Consider the following 19,582-nt stretch of genomic DNA (forward strand, 5'->3'; position numbering starts at 1 on the left):
GGGGGGGGGGAGGGGAGATACCCAAATGCACATGAGGCCTTGATGTGTCCTGAACCACAGCATATCTCCTCATCACTGAGCCTTGTTTCAGAGGTTTAAATGCCTATCTCAGATCTCTCTGTGGTATATCTGGAATATGCAGTGATTCTCTGAGCAGAGCTGCATAGATAAGATAATCCATTTCATGTTAATTGGCAGAGTTGTTTACACATGATCTCTTGCTCATTTTCCTCTTTTAAAGGAATGTGTATCCATCCCTGATTACAGCTCGGGTCAAAATCCCTCAGCACTTGTAGCAAATCTCTTTTAATTGGTCTCATTTAGCTCTTATAAGGTTGTGTTTTAATTCTCTCTCTTCTGAATCCTTTTCCCTAGTCTGTAATGTAATTTATTACAGGATATTTTATAGACAAGGGAACAGCCTCTGGCTGTCAGCAACTTTTGCAGTGTATCAAATTTCCAGCTCAACAGGCAGCTGCAGTGGAGTTTGTGGCTGTTAAGGCAGCGATGCTGCAGCAGCAGCAGCACACGAGCAGTCTGCGGCGGCGGGCACGACTGCCGGATCTGTCCCGGATTCTGGAAATAACTGGGGTGAATGTTCCCGTTTGCTGTCTCTGCTTCTCTAGCCTTTTTGTAGCCGTTCCTGATGCAAGGGTCTTTGCGTTTAATTTATCCCTTTCTAGCTGTCTTTTCAGTCTCTGCGATTGAATGCAAATACATCTAAGTTGCTGTTGTTGTCTGATGACAGGCTTTGAGCAGCACGGAATTGGTAGAAGGCTAATGCTGGGAGCATATTTTTAGAAGGCCCAGAGCAACGTTAGCTGTCTTTGTAAAATGCACTGTGACTTTCCTGAACGCCGTTGCTTTGGTTAATTGAACATAATGCAAAGGGGTGAAGCTCTGCGTTTCATTATGCCTGCACCAAGGCACTTCACCTCTGGCCTGTAACAGCACGGTCTGCAGGCACGGCATGCTGGTGCAGCCTGATCTCCGGGTGCTCTGACATCAGCTCTGGAAGTCTCAAGGGCTGGTTTTTGGGGGTTTTTTTTGAGCTGTGCCCTCTGCCCTTACACTGGCGGTTTTCCCACTATAGCAAAATCAGAAGGGAATACGTGCCTCTGCTTCAGCCGCTGGAGTTGAGATCCCAGGCTGTGTGCAGCAGCGAAGGTACAGGCAGACTTTCTGCTTTGCTGATCCTGCTCCGGAGGCAGGAATCTCCAGCAGAGCTGTGGAGCACAGTTATGTCTTAAATCGCCACTGAGAGATTTACTGGAGTACATACATCAGAGTCCTAACCGTTCTTTCTGCGTAGCGATATTTGAAGGTCTCAGGCCTCTGGCAATTGCTGCTTGGGGACTGTTTTTCAGTGCAGACCCATATCCAGAAAGGAAATGATATAGATCACTAGACTCAATCCATATGTGCCCTATTAAAAATGCAGTAGAAATCTGTAGACGTGAATGATGAATTAATCTTCTGCACCAGGAAGATATCCTCCATCACGTTCTTGCCCGCTCTAATATTTTTAGCGAGCTAACTGATCTAGCAGTGAATGCGAGGGGGTTGATAAGATTGTAAAATGCAGTTTAGACCTTTTCAAAATATTTGTGGCTTACGCTGGGCAGTGTCACAAGATCCGTTTTTACAGAAGTGGGAATTGGTGTTTGCTTGTTTTTTAAAGCTGCCCAAACTCTCCAAACAAGGAGAGAGGGATGGTCACAGTCTATCTCTATATATAGACTCAGCCTGCTTTTGAATTTGTGAGTAAAATGAATAGTGCAAAATAAGTAAGGACAGTTTCACGCAGCGCTTGCTTATGTACTAACAACACCAAGAAGATGTTCAGAAATACCTGTCTCTTCCAAGTGTTTGTAGCTGTATGTAGCCGAAGCTGTTCGTCCTGCTGGGGTTGCAGACGCTGAATATCAACAGTGTTTGCAGCTGCTCTCAGGCTGAAATGTTAGCACCCTGACTTAGCCTAAAATACTGCACGCTTTCTTTCCATGAAGTGAATTTAATATTTGTCATTAAATACAAATTGCGAAGTTAAACATTAAAACTACCAACGATCAGATACCAACGTTCGTATTTTTTTTCCCCAGAATCAAAGGAGGGTGAAAAGGAGAGACGTGTTTTGTCCTCTGCTCAGTGTACGGGGCTTGTGCAGGTCCTAACACTGGTCTCCATGCTCTGTGTGTGTCACGCCGCAGTTACCATCTTCAGCGCTTTGGCGCATGTTTTGAGCGTGGGATGGGAATGAGGGAGTGTGATCTGGGGTTTTGGTGGGATCCAAATACAGCTGTACTGCACTAGTCTGATCTGTTTTCTCCCTATGCTGCAGTGCATTATTCTGAATTCTTTTTTTTTTTCCTCTTCAGAAGCATCTGCATTAGTGGAAAAGATTGTCTTGGGCATTCCCTGTAAAGCAAGAGACAGCAGTCTGTCCCCTCCTCTCCTACCTTCCTGTCCCAGTACTGTAGCTCACACGAGGAGACGAGGGCTCGCAGGTACCTGCTCAGGGAGGAAGGGTTTCCACAACTGTGGAGAGAGTAGGACATGAAACTGCATGTGTTAAATGACATGTCAACAAGTCATAACCCTCTCCGGGGCTAGGGATCACTGCTGCTTTTATTTATTGATGCATGTTTTTCCTCTGTATTCAGCAGTTCCCTTGGGAGTGGGTTGGCATAGCTGATGCAACAAGGAAGGAGGAAAGAGGGACAGCAAAATGACAATTTTATCCCTTCTTAATCTCTTTTTGCAGTTCTGGTCTGCCATCTGGTCAGTGTCTTTGAAAGCGTACAACCCCAGCACCCTGCCCTTTCTCCTCTGTTTGCTTCTCTGGTCTCCTACATCCTTCATTTCTGTATCAGAAGCTCTCCAAGAATATGGCGTTCCTTTGAGTCGTTCATATTGGGAGCTCCCATGTCAGGATTGTTAGATTATGTGACGGAGCAACTTGTTTTTCTCTGATCATGTTTAGTCTTACGGTTCCAGATGATTTCCATTAGCCTAATATTTTATCGGTCTTTCAGCTTGTCTCTAATTAATGCTAATTTGCTTGGCAGTATTTCTGAAGTAAAATCAGAGCTTGCATGTGGATTTTGAGAGCTCTTTAACAGATCTTAACTCTTAAATTTTCAATCACTTTGGTATAAATTCCTCAAAGGAAACAGTGGGATGACAGGCCTTAGCTGTGATAGACTCCAAGTAGTAGAGATCAATTTAGAAAAGAAGGGAAACTTGAGATTTACTTCAGAAAGGTTAGAAGATCCCCAGAACACTTTATAAATTTCTATTTTTGTCTTAAGAGCCTGTTACTGAACAGCTTTGTGTTAGCTCTCTAGCCCTACCCGCTGCTTTAAAGTGCATGGGAAATTTCATGTCAGAAAGGGCGTTGAAAACAGTCAGTTCTGTTATCTCTTGGATGATGAGAGTTGGACTCATCTGACTACACGTGAAGATCTACAACTGAAGTGTCCACATCTGAGCTAGGCACTATAAGTTCCCTTCATATTAAGTGTATGTTAGGGTGCAATTCATTTCACCCTAAAGCAGATGTCCACATTTGGTGAGGTGAATCACATTCTGGAAGTTCTTTTTTGTTTTTCCACTGAATCTAATGAAAACTGAGGATGTTAGTCCAGATGTAGAAAATGTCAGCAGGACAGATAGCTGAGCAGAAGGTAAGCTGAACACTTCCCAGAGTGACACTAACTGGCTCCTAATCCTGCACTGCTTTCAGTGTAACGTTTTTAATACCTTCACTGATAATTGGTTTACAGAAATTTGTCTCTTCTGATCTTAACTACCTTTCCCATCTTTAGAGCACTTTTTCTCTAGATTTTTTTTTTTTTTTAAAGCTAATGCTGATGCAGTGATTCTTTGCCATTCGCACTTTATTCTGAAAGCTTTTGCAAATGCCGAATGTTACGGCATGCTCTGCAGCTGTTGATTGTCTTTGCCCTTGCCTCTGTGGTTAAGTTGTTCAACAGCCAGGGTTCCCCAGTAACTGGTAACCAGGACCTTACTGTGGTCCTGGCCAGCCGTGCCTGTCCCAGAGAAGTCAGACCACGTCATGAGTAGGTCTTTGTTCAATTCAAAACCTTAACCGCTGAGATTATAGTTGGCTCTGGAAGCAAGCTGAATGTCAAAATGTCAGGTAATGGCCTATGATTTTTTTTTTTTTCCCCCTGTAGAGAGACAGGCTTCTCTCCTGCGCAGTCAGGGTTTTGCACTGCTGGAAGTTTTAACTTCGAACGAATGGTGAGGTCAGGCTTGGAGTGGCCCAACGCAGCGGCACATTGCGTCTAGATCCCTGCTTGAGATGAATAATGTAATTTCACAGCAAGTTGAATACCTCTTAATAGTTGACGGCCCAAGGTGAATGAGGAGCACAATAAGACTGGGAACTCTGTGCAATCTAATTAAAGGCAGAAATTTTCAGTGGAGAAAAGGTTGGTTTCTTGGCTGACTCCTTAAAATGTCATCCTCTTCCATCTGTCATTGCCCGTGTCTTGTTTGTGTTTCTTTTCTGGGCATCACCCGCGTGTGGGTCTGTTTCAAGTGTAGAGATGTCTTTGAAGTGGCATCGTTTGTCTCACCTGCGGAGCTGCAGAACTGAAATCATTGGCACCTTACTGTTGGTGAACTGCTTGTCCTTCCAGTTATCGAGGGCTTCAGAGGTATTAAAAAGAGCAGGCGGAAACCAGTGTAGACATTACATCGATCAATGCAGAGTGGCCTTGGGTGAGGACTGCTGCAGCTCCCTGTTTTCATCAGCTGTGTGAATCCACTTTCAGGAGAATGATGTGAGCTATCACAATGTCGAATCTGTCTTTTCAGTGGGATAAAGTGGGATCCTGGCCCAGTCTGGCAGCCGCAAAGAGGCAGATTCATTTCAGCATTGAAGCCTGGCATAAATTGCTAGTCTCCATGTCTGATCTATTGTCCAGAACACCTCTGAAACATCAAGCTTCCCCCTGCCCCTCCATTTCAGTTACAAATAATGTATTTTAATTTGTTACTTGTAATTTCGTTGGTTTTACTCATTTTTAATTAAATGTTCTGGATTCTGTCAGCAATATTTCAGCTCAAACCGCATGTGCTTTACTTGTGGCTGAGTCATAATCATCTTCCTCATAAGCAGAGCTCTCTCACTGTCTCCTGATTTAGTTTTGTCTGCAGGCTTTCATCCATATCCTTCCTTTATGTTCCTGTTTCAGATCTGGCCACTTGTATCAAAGCGTGATGTGAATAAGCCTACTTCCCGGAGTCAAGGCTACCATGAAAATGTGCTGTTATCATGTGTTAGTGTCTGTAGTTTAGTATCTTGTAACCATGCGTGGAACAGGGTATGTTTCCATGGCCCAAGTCCACATAAACATATAAACACAGAGCTTTCTGCAGGAAAACTTGCTTTGCCTCAAACAAAATATTGATGTTTGCCTGGCCCAGCATTACTTTCAAATACAAATTCCTTACTAACCACACGTGGCGATACAGTGCCCGTGGTAGCAGGCAGAGCTTGGAAGTCCCTTTTGGTCTTGCGTTGCATATGTGGGCAGGTTAAAAACAAGCTAGTGTTCAGGGATTGTCGTAATTGCAGTTGGTGTTAAGTATAATGTTTCTCTGAGGTTGTTATAGTTAATTCTTTTGCATGTTGTAGAGCTATTGTATAATTACCTTATTTATATGTCAGTCCTAGCTTTTTCCCATTGCTAAATGAAAACAGGGTGAAGATGCCCTTTGAACATACTCCTCTTGGTTTGCATTTAAGCTGATGCTACCACTGAAGAAAACAATCCAATCCTGTACTGACCCTTCTCAATATTGGCACAACCACTCAGCAAGCAGGATCAGGAAACTGATGTGGAAATTAAAATAAACAGAACAAAACAAACCTCCTTTTTTGCTATGTTATCATTCTCTAGGAGAGAAGAAGTTACTTTTGAGTTGATCAGTAAGAAACCCGGTCAAGCTCAAATGCTTTGTATTAGCACACCGCAGAGTGCCTTGGGGATAGGATGAGTTGATGAAGTGCCAGGGCTGCTCTCTTTGGAGAAGAGGAGAGGTGTGACCACCTAAACACATGCCAGATGACCACCTTAAAAGTACAATTTCACATGGTGTAAGCTGAAGAGGAGTCTTAACGCTACTTCTCTTTGCATCAGTCCTGCAAAATTTTTAAATGTCAAGTTTATCTAGGTTAGACTTAACTAACAATGGTCATGACGAACTCCAAAAGGATATCGGAAACAGGCAGCATGATAAAAGCTGAGCTGCCTGCCCAGCAGACTGAGAGCCAGTAACTGTAGCCTTTCATTGCTGTCTGTTCTTTTCCGCTTTTAATTGGACACTGGTTTAATTTTTATATCAGTGATTTCCTCTAAGGGCAAAGATTGAAGAAATCATAGCAATAGTCGTTTCTAAAGGAGATGCGTCCAGGGGAAGAGGAAAGCAGTTGCTTTGATCAAGTTGCGGACCAGACCTGGGGTCACAGGTTCTGCACTGTATTTTTTTGCGCCCTACTCCAGGACCTGCCAGCTTCTCTGATGAGCAGTGCTGTGTTATCTTTTATGGTCCTGTGCGATTTACCAGAAAGACATGACACGTTATGTCAGAAAACTAGTTATGTTTCTATAGAATGGTTCTTGGTTTTGTTTTTTTCCATACCTTGTTAAAAAAAGAGATGTTCCTGTGTTTTCCTCCACATTTTTTCCTAGCACCCTGCCATTGAAGTCTGACCCATAATACTATTCTGGACAGATCTTTGGAGACTGAAATTGTTGTGAGTGCTCAGGCCCCTTCCCCTTCCTGCAATTATATCTTCCTGAAACGCATCCTGTGCAAGGGTGAAGATCAGCGAGAGGCAATGCTGGAAGACAAAGCAGTGGAAACTGATACAGCGTCTGCACTGGAAGCAAGACTGTTCTTGAGGGATATGTCTGTAAACCGTTTGGTCTTAAAGTCTATATTGAGTAGTTCTTAAAAAGAGCAAACTTTTAAAAATAAATAAATACAGACAGACAAGCAACCTGGTCTAGTGGAAGGTGTCCCTGCCCATGGCAGAGGGGCTGGAACTAGATGATCTTTAAGGTCCCTTCCAACCCAAACCATTCTATGATTCTGTGAAACACTTCTTCGTACAGATCTAGGGTGTAAAGCACAAATGCAAGATTCCGTTTTCCCCCCCGTCATTAGCCTTCATCTGGAGAAAGCATTAGGTAGGGATGCAGAGGTGGTTTGGTCTTCATGGCTGGTGATTTAGAAACCTCATGCTTGTTCTACCAGGATGGGACTGATGGCACCAAGCTTGAAAATGAGTGTTGAGAACTTTACTGGTTTTGTCCTGTCTTCGCAACCCTTTGGCACTGGTGTTATATGGCCTCTGCTACCGGCTCTCTGTTGGGGTACCTGTAACTTTTCCTGGGGCTGTATGGAGTTCCATCTTCCTTTGCAGTCATGACCTTTTACCATAGCTGTCTTCCAGTGTTCCTATGAAACTGCTGACACAGCTGGGGAAGTGGTTGCAAGGCTTGTGAGCACACGTGCCAGGACTTTCGTGGTGGCCAGAATAAGATGAGGGAACTCTCAGCCAAATGAAATGTGAATGACCTTGTATGCACAGGCATTAGTATATAATCTAACACTTAAATCTTAAATTTAGATTTCCTACAATGAATTATCCTTAGGTAATATTTTTTAGGAAAATCTTGCCATCTAGCTTGATTCCACCTGTCTTGAAGGAGGAGGAAGGAGAAGCAGAAAGAAGTGTTTTGTTTCATGTAAAGTTATGAGAACAGACTGGCTACTGCGGTGAAATCCATCCTGTGAATGTGAGGAGGCTTCTCATCCCTTTCTTCTGCCTGTAAGGCTGGCCTCACTGAGACTGCAGAAATAGAGATACAAGAGAAAAGAGGAAATGATTTTTGACTAGTACTGACCTGAATCTAGCTTCAAGATGGTAATACTGGTGCGAAAGACTCTTTTGTCCTATCACTGTCACCCAAGAGCGTCTTAAACAGGGATTGAGGAAATGTCACATCAAAAATTCTTAAAATGTTTGTTAATTTTTATTCGTTTTGGAAATGGCAAATTCTAGGAAGCAGTACGTGAGAGCAGCGAGTGGAGTAGTTCTTCCCCTGTCACGGTTGCTCTGATATGGTGTCTCTCTCCTGGGGAGCAAGTCATACCGTGTGGTTTTTTTGGCTTGGCAAACTTCCTGCACAAGGTCAGCATTGCCATTACACCGGCAGCACAGCATCACCGTGCTTTAAATGTACTAGCTGCAGAGGTTATAAATGACTACCGATCTTTTTGAATGCTGCAATATTTAAGTATTCAGCCTGAGGCATTTTATTAAAGGGGCTTCATTACCAGAGCAAGTGCCAAGTGCTTTAAAAATTCTGTGCCTGTTTAATGTAGCTCATATTGGGCATAACTAATCACTGCTAAGGCTTAAAACCTTTGGTGTATAGTGCATTGGGGAGCAGGTAGCTATGAGACTGGGCAGAGGAATCCCCTTTCTCTTCCCTCTTCAGTAAAAGCTCTTTCTTGACGCAAAGGTCCAGTTGCTGCTATTTCTTGTGTAGTGTGCAGAGCAGAGCAATATGTGGGCAGCAAACTAATGCAAAGTGCTCTCCTGTCTACTGTTTCATTGTTCTTTCTGCCTGAGGCTTTGCAACCTTGGTCTTTTTTAGTTAAAATCTTTAAACAATGGATTATCTGTTTTCACAGGCTTTAGAGGATTTGAAATAGCAGTCACCCTTAGGCATTTGGCTCAAGATTACAGCAATAAATACATTCATCAGAGCCCTCTGGCCCTTCCAAGAGCCAGGCAGTCATAAGATTACCTCTACCATATTCTTCTGCTTCCAACTCCAGTGAAGTGTGTCAACCTCTTAACAATTTGAGGTAAGCCCTGTTCCTCCTGACCATTTGCACTCAGATGGTTTGTGAGAAAGGGGGTGGGTGTGCATGGTGAGGTTTGAGAGCACCTACAACAGGGGACCTTCATTCCTGCTGGGACGTTGGCTTTTACTACGTGACCAATCTGGATTTTCCAGGAGATCAGAAACCTGCTTTGAAAGCCAGCATTGCTTTTTCCCCCCCAAAGCCCAGCAGTCTGAAAATTTCATATGGCTTTAAAATTTTCAAATTGGAATGTAATTTTAATCAATATTGATGTTTCTGATCTTTGTCTGCCAGCTGCTATTTTTCTGAAATATGGTGCTGGGACCGGAAGGCCCCATACTGGAGATTACAAACCAGTTGCCACCCAGTTGTGATACCCGACGTGGCAATTTCTGTAAGCGCTTCCTGATTGCGCTGTTTAAACAGTGAATGTAATGTTTTTCTTCTGTTACTATGAGATCTGAAGTAGATTACAGATATCAGACATTCTGCTGTATTGCTTTGGAGAAAGATGTCGGCTATCAGAAGGAGACCCAAAAGTCTGTACCAATAAAAAGCTACATTTTCTAAAGCAGTTTATTTCTGGTTAGAAGAGCTGTTCGTCATACGACTTTGCACGGGCTGTGCTTTGCACGATGGGACTTAACTTTCTTCTAAAGAGCAGCTTTATCTCGGGAAAGTTCATTGCATAGAGAGATCTGTGACGTCCGTACATCTGAGGTCCTGTGAAGATTTCCATCCCTAACAGATTCTATTGATTTTCAAAAAGTGCTATTTCCCAGCCTTCTGAGCTGTTCTTATCACACCGCATCGTGCTGCTCATCATAATTAAATAGCATGTGCTGGCTGGCCACTGGCTTTATCAAAAGACCCTCCCAATACAGGTACGCAAATTGGAAAAGGAGAAAATTCAATTCTCTTTGGAAGGTTTTTGTACTTTGCTTCATTTTTTTTTTCTTCCTTCCAGCAAGTAAGTAATGATAAACATTTACTAAACCCCATTGTATGTTTTCAAAGTATATAATACACATTACCTTTGCCTTGGAAAACTTTGAGCTTACTTTTCAGCATAAGTCTTCCTTCCCAAGTAAGTAATGATAAACATTTACTAAACCCCATTGTATGTTTTCAAAGTATATAATACACATTACCTTTGCCTTGGAAAACTTTGAGCTTACTTTTCAGCATGATACAAGTATTTAAAGCATTTGTAAATAGAGCTCAGTCAGCTTCAGCACTTTGCCACATAAATTTTCATCAGAAGATGGTGGAAGCATGGAGTGGTTTTTTGGGCTAGTACTTACAATGATTGCAGCATTTTCTACTGTAGTTTTAGTCTTTACCACCACACCTCAATTCCCCTTTCAGGGGAAAAGTAGTTTTACTTTTTTGGTTTGGGTTTTTTTTTTGGTGGACAAGAATTATGAGAAGTGGTAACTTAACTAAGCAACGTAGCAGGCTTGTGTCTGCACTCTAGAGAATCTGTATATTGAGGCTGGTGTCTTTCACTAATGTGGATAGGTGGGATAGGGAAATGAACTATCATGAACATGAATATCTGTTACTGTGTTTTTGACTATCAAAAAGAATGGAAGTGTATACACAAAATATATATAATATGTGGTTATTGATACTGCATTACAGCCAGAATACTCTTTTATGTTCCCATGAGAATTAGCTGAGAGATACAATGTCAAGGGAATAAACGTAGCTTAAGCATGCTTAAGACTTTGTAGAGCTGGTTAGAAATTCTGAAGATGCCACCCCCACTGAGCATGTGTGAGCCTGGGGCTGACCCTGGTTTCTCCCCTGAATTGCAGGTCCCTGCCCGTTAGATATGGTCAGCACTGGAGTTGCACCAGAACTGAGAACCTGTCCTGTAGTCTGGACTCTGCAGTCTCTGTATAGAGAGGACAGGAGGGAGCTCCTGTGCTGGGGCATCCAGGGGTTGTGAGCTGGAGCAGGCCAGCATACAGACTGATCCGTGAAGGAGACGGAAGCTGAAGCTGTAAGTTGTGGGAAATGAAGACTATGGCTGTTGAAAAAAGATGTCTGATTCTAGGAAATGAATGGGGTTCATAGAAATGGTGGACATGCTGAGGTGCTAGTAGGCTTTTGGGTGCTAATGAAATGGAAAATACTGCATCAGGAGGGTACTGCTTCTGTCGGCTTGTGTTGCCAAAGGGGAAATGTTAAACAGGGAACTGACAGATGACCAGCAAGGACGGGCAAGTATGGCACGAGGAACGTGAGAAGGTTAGATTATAACAGGTTAGGCGGGAGAGGCAGGCTTTGGAGGAGAAAAGAAGATAAAATAGCTAAGATACAGATAGCAAGAAGTAGATACGAAGGTTTGTAGCACCTTCTTCTGCCTTGGATGGAATCCAGGTCTCTGAATCTGAAGACCTGGCTGTCAGAGAATACCTAAAACCTTCTGGCAATGCTGCTTCCATTTTATAGTTCTTCCACGCTGAGAACAACCACCTATAGTTGCTATAACTTATGGTTAGCTCAAGATGCCCCTGTGGCAGATTAGGTGATAGCTCTGCCCGTGTGATCTCATTGGGATGGTTATGTAATGGAATTAATCATTTAGGATTTTGTTTTAACATGGAAATTGGAGGCAGGAGGAGAGACACACGCGGAGGCATGTGTATGGATGTACACCACCACATTCAGATATTCTGAAGCTTGTGAGGACAAACACTCGTAAGATAGAACATACCAGAATTAATTTTGCTTATACAACCTTAATGCATCCCCCTTAAATAAAACAATTTCTGACTTACATGGATAGTGAAAATATGGGGGAAAAAACTTAATTTTCCCAAACTTGTTCTTTTAATTCTGCCATCTATACGTGTTTTGCTGTAATTACTATAAGGAAGAAAGCATGCTACAGACTGAAGGGTTTTTTTGTATCTACTGGTATTAATTGAACTTTTGGAATCCAATAGTGTGAGTTAAGCAAGCATTGTTTACGTATTAATTCTTCTTACTGGTGTTATAGAGTGGTATGTGCAATTTGCAGCCTTGAAATACTAGATCTTGGGAGCTGAACTTGCTGTGTTCGCTGGGGCTTCTTGCCCTGTCTTTGGGGAATAATGAGTTGCAAAAAAAGTCATACCTTGAATTACTTCCTGTATTTTGTCCTTTGGTCTTCCCTTCTGTGACAATAGCATTAGTGTTTTGGCCTAAATGATAGTGAAGCTTTGCTAGCATACAGGGAGAAAAACCCATAAATCTCAGCACTTTTAGGGAAAAAGGAAGTGGAGAGGTTGCGGGTGGGAGGTCCTGTGAAACAGCTTAATATACAGCTTATGAGTCAGTAATTTCCTTTCCTTTTGCAGTCATCTTGTCCAGATGGGGTATTTTCTTTTTCCTTATCACGCCAGCCTCTTTTTCTACCCTGTTTCTTTAGGGACAAAACTGCAAGAATAACATGCAGTGGCACAGGTGTTTTTCAGGCCATGAAACTTAGAGATAGAGCAAGGAAACAGGCAGGAATCCACTGCTGGAGCAGCAGATCCCACAGATAGTAGGATAGATGATGATCAGATCCCTCTCCTAATCCGTCTACTGCATGTCCTAACAACCCAGATCACTAACCACCTTGAGTTTGTCTTGCCTGTGAAGAAGCGTGCAGCTTCAGAATATATTCTAACATAATAGCTAACATGCAAAGTCTTTAGATGAAACAAGTTTTGTGAGTGAGTGTGAGGAAATCCTTTTAGACTCAAGACTGAAGCAATAGTTCAGAGAGGTATGGCTCCTTTTTCATCTCAGTGGCATACTACCACAGAGTTTTTTCAGTAGTTACACTTTTTCAAGTTTCCTTTTGAAGGGAAAAAAAGTACCACTTTTTATTATTGTTTTCTACATCGAGAGTTCCATGTTCTTTTTCCAGGAGGATTGCTCCTTTTGTAATTTACATCTGTAGGGATTTAAACTTGGGGGCTCTTAGTGGAGTTGCCGTGTTTTCTGTAGACTTGAATATCTTTTGTTACGTTAGTCCTGTTTGTGTTGCACTTGGTGATGTAGCTGAGCAGTCCTGTGATCTGGTACTTCATTCTTAAGCAGTCCTGAACAAAAATCTCTGCGTGAGCAGTGGTTCATTAGGCACTATAATTAAGGCAGACCCATTTTTCCATATTACCTAGTTCAAATCCATGTCTTCACATGGAAGAGACCAAAGAGGTTAACAATCAGCTGATCACCGTGTTAAAACAAAAAAATGCTTCACCCCTGCTCTGTTACAAGGCCACCTTATTGTAAGACTGCTGCTGGCAACCTGCGTGCAAATTTTGAGGTGTCTGCCTCTTTTGTAACTTTGTGGAAATTCGTTAGTTCTCAGAGTTGTGATTGGTATTTAAATGATATTTTTATCATTTAGCCCTAGGAAATTTCCACTACAGAAGGGAAGAGGCGGTCCTCGCATCCAGAAGCTTACTACTTGGAATAGTCAGCATACAGATTTAACGAGAAGTACAGGATGTAGCGAACATCGACGTTGCTGCCTGCTTGACCCATGGCTTGCGGGGTCTTTTCATTTCTGAGGGCTGCACAGGGCTGGTTGTGAGCCACCTGCCCTTTACGGGGGGGAAGGAGGGCTGTGGTGGGCCGGTGGTGGGAGCGGGCATCAGATCTTCTGGAGCAGAAAGTCGGGGTCGGAGACAGCCACAGACTTCGCTGATGGATTTTAAAAAAACAAACAGGAAGTGAGTCACGTTCCTCTGCCTCTGTCAGCAACACCCACAGGAAAAAGTCGCTGGATACACGTTTTCCATATTAAAGAACAAACCTACTGTGCAAGGTGTTGAGGCTTGGAAGTGAAACTTAGGCGGGAGAGGGAAAATCGATGCAGAGAAGTCCTTTTTTAAATCTTTTTAGAAGGAACTTACGCTGATGGATTTTAAAAAAACAAACAGGAAGTGAGTCACGTTCCTCTGCCTCTGTCAGCAACACCCACAGGAAAAAGTCGCTGGATACACGTTTTCCATATTAAAGAACAAACCTACTGTGCAAGGTGTTGAGGCTTGGAAGTGAAACTTAGGCGGGAGAGGGAAAATCGATGCAGAGAAGTCCTTTTTTAAATCTTTTTAGAAGGAACTTAAAGGAGGTGTTGATTTGTAATCGACCTTTTAATTTTGCGCCCAATGTTGAATTCAGCCGTTTTGAAGCTCTAGGTAGTTTGTGCTAGAAGGTATTTTTGGGTATCAAATGGAAAATGGCATTTGCTTGAGGCCTTTTTGTAAGATGCTTTTGTCTTCTATCTCATCTGCATAACATGCATCGGTGGAAGGTGCCTGCTGTGTCTACTATTCCCCCCTCCCTTGACTCCTTAATTAGCAAGTATTTTTAGTTATTAGTTAGTACTATTTCAGAGAAAGGTTAAAAACAGATGAATTGAGTAGAACAGAGATTACTCTGGAGATAGTTAAACTGAATTCTCAGTGATGAAAGGCGAGAAACAGGAAAACGGTAGCTTATAAGCAGGGCAGGTCTTTGTCCTGTCTTAGTGTTTGTGGGTAGATCACGTACTATTGTTTTGTTTTTTCACAGGACCTGCTAAAATGATGGTTTTCCAAGTAGGCGTCACTGGATTGTGTCACAGATTCACTGGAAGTGTGAGTGCAGTGGAAGGGGTAGCAGTAGCTGCAGTGTTTGTACCTCTGCTGCTTCAGAGAGGGAACAGAGTCAGGCAAGTGGGACCGTCTTTACTCGCAGGCTGTGTTGACAAGGAGGAACTCGGCAAATATCTGTCATATTTAACTTCTTAGCATTAGGTAGACGTGACAAAACTAATGAAAAATGCTGTTTCACTGATGTTTTGGTGTATGACCAGTTTGAATGTCTCTGGCTCATCCAGATTGAGCACTCTCTGTCGTAACCCCTCTCTAAAGTGCCAGAAGACCTTTTTTCATAAGTCCTAAAAACACAATGTCATTGATACTTGGTCATTGCCAGCATCAAATGACTCGAAACCATTGCATAAGCTTCTGTCATTTCAGAATTAGTGGTGATCTCATCATTAGGCCTGTCGGAGACATCCTTTAATTTAATATTTTAAAAACCGTTGAATCATCTGGAATTGTTCTTCTAATAAATGGAGAGATTATTTGACCCAAGTGAAGCCCTGATGGCTAACATCAGGGAGATAATACCAGATCTCTTTAACAATATTTAGATATCCGTCCATGTTTTCCAGTTGTCAATACAAGAAAAACTGAAGTCAAACAAGAGTACCTCTGAAGATGGATAGCAAGTTACTTAATCTATTTCAGGGCCACCTGTAATTGCAAGAGATGAATTGCTGGCTATGCAAGGCTTTTTAATTGGGGAGAGGGTCACACGCTTCCTGTCAAGGTTTTCAGATGGTGGAGGGGAAGCCAGCCAGCACACTGATGGGGGTTTGGCTCCAGCTTCTGTCAGTAGTTCTGGCCAGATCGGGACAGAAGATCCACTTCATGGCAGTGAAAAGTATAAGGAAATGCCTTACTCAGCCCGCTCTAACAATTTGGGGTAGATGAAGAGGACAAATTACTGTATCAGAATCTCCGAGTGGGTTGTTCAGTGTATTTCTTCATTTCTGTCAGTTAACTAAGTAACCTCTTCCAGTAATTTTTAGGTTTGGCTGGTTTTTATATATGCCACTTTCTTAATTCTGTAAAACAGTACCATGAAGGCACCGACTGCTGCAAACTTCACGTCCTGCAAGTAGGAATTATGTCTGATGGCAAGTTCAGAAGAACAATACTCCAGTGAACAGGTAATTTGTACAGCTGTTACGCTTGTTCCCACCATCAGGGGAGGAGTGTCTCTTTCTAGTATACTACAGTTGTGCTGACATGTGCTCAGAAAACCCAGCAGCCCTTTAAAAACTCTGTATTTACCATCATTCTTCACGATGATGGTATCGCTGGTAATTTCATGGTGGGACTTTGGTCCTGTTGTTCCTAGGCCTGGGTGTTGAGCTGTGAGGGAGGTGCTCTGAGCTCTGCTTTTTAAGCCCTAGTGCAGGGGCACAGAATGGGTAATACTGCTGGTAAGAAACATCATCTCAGATGCAGCATGTGCATTGTCGGTAGCTTTCATACCGATTACAGCATCTCTACGAATTATGGTCATTGCAGAGTACTTTCTGTTTATGAAATAGTTTCTCTGTAAAAGAGAGATTGACGATTTCTTGTTTCAAGTAGTGGTTTAGGAATAGATAGCTTGCCATCATCAGAAAGGGAGACTGTCAGTGATACTGGAAAGTAACAAATTCAGTTCTGGCCAAAGGAAAAATATTTCATTCAGGGCACAAATTAGTCTGTGGAACTCATTGCTGCAGTACATCATTGAGGCTAAAACTTCGTGGGGTCAAAAGTAATGTGATATTTATGTGTTAGGAGAGTAGTAATTGTTATATAGACAAATCCTGCAAATGAAAACAAACCTTTAAGGCCTTTTGGAAGGGACAGACGGCTTCCTTGAGCTTAAGGTGTCCCTCAGTGTAAAGGATAGTAAGAAGGATTACTTCTCCTGATGACTAATTTGCAAATTTGTCTTCAAGGCTTTCTTCTGCTAGTCTTCGAAATACCTGGAGCTGGACGGTACAGATGGTAGGATACTGATGTGAATGAGTTTTAGGCCAAATTCAGAATGACATTTTTATGTCCTGTATAATTTTGAAGTGTTTTAAATAACTATGATTCTTACCAGACCACAAAACAATTATGGATATCCCACTAAAAACAAGGTGTTGTATTCTGATTATTACACTGATGATAAAATACTAGGTAGAAATGTATTCTGCAGTGCAGGCAGGCTACTTAGAATAAATGCAGGCTTTTGACAGGATTGAGGATTTTTTTTTTTTTTTTTTTTTTTTTTTTTTGAGGTATCTTCAAGAACTGTAACAGAGAGCAGACCTAGTTGTTACTTGGATGGATCAGGCAGACAGTGGCACATCTTTAACCTGTTCTCAAATCATGTTCAATTTAAACAAAGTCCAGCGTTATCTCATTTTTGGACTGAAGTCTATCTGCTGTTGTGTTTGTCTAAACCTTTGTCCTTGTTGAGAAACTGAAGAGAGGTTAGAGGCCGGTGCCGGTGCTCAACGCTTGCTCCACAGGAGCGTGACTCGTAAGTGGGCAGCTGTGTTTCTGTGCTGCTGATACGGGTCCGATACGGGTGGATTGAGAGGTGCTCTGGCAGCCTGTTGATGTTGCTTTGTCATTTACACGTAAAAAGGCCGTGTATTATCCAGTCCTGCTCTGCCACACCTGAAGTGCTGGGCCACGCTGGTACAGAGCAGCCCTGATTCGGTTTGTTGTTTGTAGCATTGATGCTCCCTTGAGGCATCAGGGCACGGCCGGGCCTCGGCAGGGCTACCTGCACCTTTTTTGGCCAGCTTGCTTCTGAATAAGCGTGCAGTGCCACAAGCTAGAGTGAGAGAAATTGAGTTGGTGGCTTATGGTCACAAACACAGAAGTATTTTCAAAACAGTCGTTACCTCTCCTAAATGATTAGGTTTCTCTTTGGGTTTTGTGCAAAAAGGTAATATTTAGATCCTTATTGGTTTTGTTAGTCCCATTTTTTTAAAATTCATTTGTGCCATGTATTTGGAATCTACAGTTCATAAGCAAAAAGCCATATCAACAAATTTGTGTAGTTGATGGACTCTCTTTGGTTTTTGTGCAAAAAGGTAATATTTAGGTCCTTATTGGTTCTGCTAGTCCCATTTTTTTAAAAATTCATTTGTTTCGTGTATTTAGGATCTACAGTTCATAAGCAAAAAGCCATATCAACAAATTTGTGTAGTTGATGGACAAAATACTGACACTATATTAGGGGGTTATTGTTTGCTATCCATTCAACCATCAAATGCCAATAAATTAATGATATCGGTGTATTGCTATTAAAACATGTTATCGTTTGATTGTGTGAAAACAGAGGAAGACTTGTCAGCAATAGAAGGTCTGAAAAGAAACTGTTTAAAACAATCCAAGCATCATAGCTTCGGGCATCTTTTTGCATTTATGTGTTTGGCTTATGCATTTTCACCTATGCGCTGGAGTTTTTTCGGCCTGAGCTCCGTGCCTTTTTTATTGCGGTGTCAGATACTGGCCTCTTGAGAGAAGAGGCATGACTGACCTGATGTGGTATCACAGTTTATAAATAGCTCTAGAAAATTAGGGCATACTCCCAGTTAGGGCTGAGCTCTGTACGTTGGAATTGCGTTGGTGGACGAGGACTGGCATGGTAAGGGATGCTGCTGCCAGGAGCTGAGGTGCGTTAGGAGCGGTTCATGATCTCAGGATTGGAGTAGTAGAGGAGGGAATAGGGAAGAATAAAAGGAGATGAGTGCATTTTAGCCGGTGCCTTCTGTTTTTTTGTTTTCCTCATTAGCAAATTCACTCAGTGTGTGTTAATTAGTTTAGATTTTTTGCTACCTCCTTGACTTGTATTATCGCAAAGTCCAAGTGATAAGACGTGAGACATGTTAGATAAAGATTTTTGCATACAGGCTGATGGAAGAATACAGTGTAAAGGGAGAGAAGAGAAGCCTTTTCATAAAAACATCTAAACAGAATACATTTAGATGCCGAAGGCACCTTTGTGTAACAGCTGTTACTTAAGAATTGATGGTTTATTTTATAATGTACTGGAGAGAAATTAATGCTACTGAAAAGTTACTTTTTCTGTATAGATATGTAATATTCTTATATCTGTCCTCTTTTAGCATATGGTTGTGTGCACAGTGCTTTATTGCCATCTATCTCCTCTCGTCCCACCATTTTCCTTCATATCCTGTCCTTTGTCCTCAATGCTGAAATTAAAATTTATTTAATAAAGCTAAAACAAGGGATTCTGTTTTTGGTATATTGGAGAATAAATTTGTGGTTGGAATTGTTTTCATCCAAGCTGAAATTTTGTCTGCTTTCCTGCAATTTCTTGTGTGCTACGGTTGAAAGGATATTGGCCATGTAGTAGTGCATATGTGGCTGGAAAGGATATGTGGAAGTGAGAGGCAGAAGCTGGTATTTTCTTTCACTGTGTTTTTTAAGACAGAAACTAAATACAGTGAGTGTTAAACAGATGGTTATGTTGTCGCATAATAAATATTTGAAGAAAATTAAATTATGTCCTGCCTATTCGCTGACGACAGTTCCAGCCCCCATAGTAACAGCAGTAATAATAATAGGAGGATTTACAGTGTATTTATATTTTAATTCTCAAAGTGAGGTACCTAGGAAGGTCGTATAAGCAGATTTTTTTAAATGTGGGAAAGATCAAGTATGTGCTTGAGGTCATCCAGCACGTCAGCGAGTCTCTTGAAACAGCATGCAGGTCCCCTTGACTTCCAGACAATACGTTTCCATTTTCAACCATGCTGACTTGCAAATACTTACTTGAGCATTTCCTTCAGAACTTCATTGTTTGATATTTTTTTATTCTTAATTCCAGCCTAATTGTTCATAAATGTTAACTGCCAAGAGTTCTGAACTAATTGTTCATAAATGTTAACTGCCAAGAGGAGATAATAAAACCAGACTTGCATTCCTGTCCAGTGTACTTGAGCAACAGGCTTGCTATGAAAAACCTACACTGAAGGCCCTCCTGAGAGTTTTGTTGTGAAGAGGAGAAGGTGGTGGATGCCAGAGAGATGATGAAGACT

General features: G+C 42.0%; 1 protein-coding gene across 3 annotated transcripts in view; it reads left to right on the top strand.

The window, feature by feature from the left end:
* Positions 1-19,582, top strand: part of NDST2 (N-deacetylase and N-sulfotransferase 2) — a 146,169-nt gene that overhangs the window by 4,811 nt on the left and 121,776 nt on the right. Inside the window, exon 1 of one of the 3 annotated variants that reach the window (XM_009277652.1) lies at positions 10,875-10,924. The exons of the other annotated variants lie outside the window; for them this stretch is intronic. The gene's annotated coding sequence lies outside the window, so the exon portion shown is untranslated. Of the gene's footprint in view, positions 1-10,874; positions 10,925-19,582 lie in introns of those variants that run through there. 3 annotated transcript variants of the gene reach the window in all.

Source organism: Aptenodytes forsteri, unplaced genomic scaffold, assembly GCF_000699145.1.
Source record: "Aptenodytes forsteri isolate BGI_AS27 unplaced genomic scaffold, ASM69914v1 Scaffold15, whole genome shotgun sequence".
NCBI lineage: Eukaryota > Metazoa > Chordata > Aves > Sphenisciformes > Spheniscidae > Aptenodytes > Aptenodytes forsteri.